Source organism: Salmo salar, unplaced genomic scaffold, assembly GCF_905237065.1.
Source record: "Salmo salar unplaced genomic scaffold, Ssal_v3.1, whole genome shotgun sequence".
Classification (NCBI taxonomy): domain Eukaryota; kingdom Metazoa; phylum Chordata; class Actinopteri; order Salmoniformes; family Salmonidae; genus Salmo; species Salmo salar.
In genome coordinates, this window is record NW_025548112.1 from 180001 (window position 1) to 181737 (window position 1737).

A 1737-nucleotide genomic window follows, 5' to 3' on the forward strand; every position below is an offset into this window, starting at 1 on the left:
CTTTATCTGAAAAGGGCAGTTTGAGTTATTAGCAATAACATTGCAACTGTCAGCTGATATAAACCTCTGTGATTGGATGTTATAGACCCCCATACATATCCCCATGTACAATTATGTGTACAGATGTAGGATCTTAATTTGATCACCCCCCACTGCAGAAGAACTTTCCAGCAATGCAGGAAATATATAACTTGTAGTGTATTTGAGGTTTAAAAAGGCTTCTGAAGTTTGTAATTTCCACATAGAAATTTCAGACTTGAGTTTTCTGTCTCAGTAGTAGTAGACTGTTAGGAGTGTTTTACTGTCATTCACTATACTAACATTACATTTAATTTATCTACACACTTTACAATAATCCCTGGCAGGATTCTCACCTTGAAACTTCATTGCGATTTTTTTCTGTTCTGTTCTGTATATTCTGATGGGTGAGGCCTGAGCTGGAATGTGAAGCTAACTGAAGCTGTCTAGCTTTAGAAAACCAGTATATCAAGCCTGTATCATAGTATACCCCTCAGGCTACGTTCAGGTTTCAGCAAGAGGCAGGTATCAACATGCCGAGTCGTAGGCAACAACCTGGGTCGTATTCATTAGTTTACTCCACAGCCAACAGTTTTAAGATGTTAAATAAAACATAAACCGTTTACTCTAAACGCTGTACAATGTGACCTAAACGGTTTCTGTTGCCAAACGTTTTGCTTTTAGATTGTAGATAGTGTAGGAGCGATCACCCTGGGGCACACAGATGGGCACAGAACGAATTCACCCCACTCATCTAAATTATATCCAAAACATTTTAAGGAGAGTAGGACTATTATAACACTGTCCACCAAAAATATAATTAACTATATGAATAAACATAACAATATCATCAACTATATTAATACACATAACAATATCACCAACTATATGAATACACACAACAATATCACCAACTATATTAATACACATAACAATATCATCAACTATATTAATACACATAACAATATCACCAACTATATTAATACACATAACAATATCATCAACTATATTAATACACATAACAATATCATCAACTATATTAATACACACAACAATACCATCAACTATATGAATACACATAACAATATCATTAACTATATGAATACACACAACAATATCATCAACTATATTAATACACATAACAATATCATCAACTATATTAATACACATAACAATATCATCAACTATATGAATACACATAACACTATCATTAACTATATTAATACACACAACAATATCATCAACTATATTAATACACATGACAATATCATCAACTATATTAATTCACATGACAATCGTCGTCTTACCTTTTATCTCTCAATAGAAACAGAGTCTGAATGATCATTCGGTCGTTGAAAGTTACTTTCGTTTGCTCTGCTCATTTACATATCAGGTTCTGCCTGTTCTCTCTCCGAGTCCCTCTCTCTTTACAGCTCTTACAATGAGCCTTGGCAAACATTCTACAACTGTCTGGAAGTCTATTGGAGGGATGTGACCCCATTCTTCCACAAGAAATTACATAATTTGGTGTTTTATTGATGGTAAGTTTTCAATTGTGTTGAGACTCTGACCTGTCCAATGAGCCACATTGATTAAAGAATCCTACAGTACCAAAACACCCTCTCACACACACACACACACACACACACACACACACACACACACACACACACACACACACACACACACACACACACACACACACACACACACACACAC

At 35.1% G+C, this 1737-nt stretch overlaps 1 long non-coding RNA gene across 1 annotated transcript in view; it reads right to left on the reverse strand.

The window, feature by feature from the left end:
- The window catches only part of LOC123732680 (uncharacterized), a 5216-nt gene extending 3839 nt beyond the window's left edge, over window positions 1-1377 (reverse strand). Inside the window, exon 1 of the long non-coding RNA XR_006763349.1 lies at window positions 1326-1377. This is a non-coding gene — a long non-coding RNA (uncharacterized lncRNA). The remainder of the gene's footprint in view (window positions 1-1325) is intronic.
- Window positions 1378-1737: the final 360 nt, after the last annotated feature.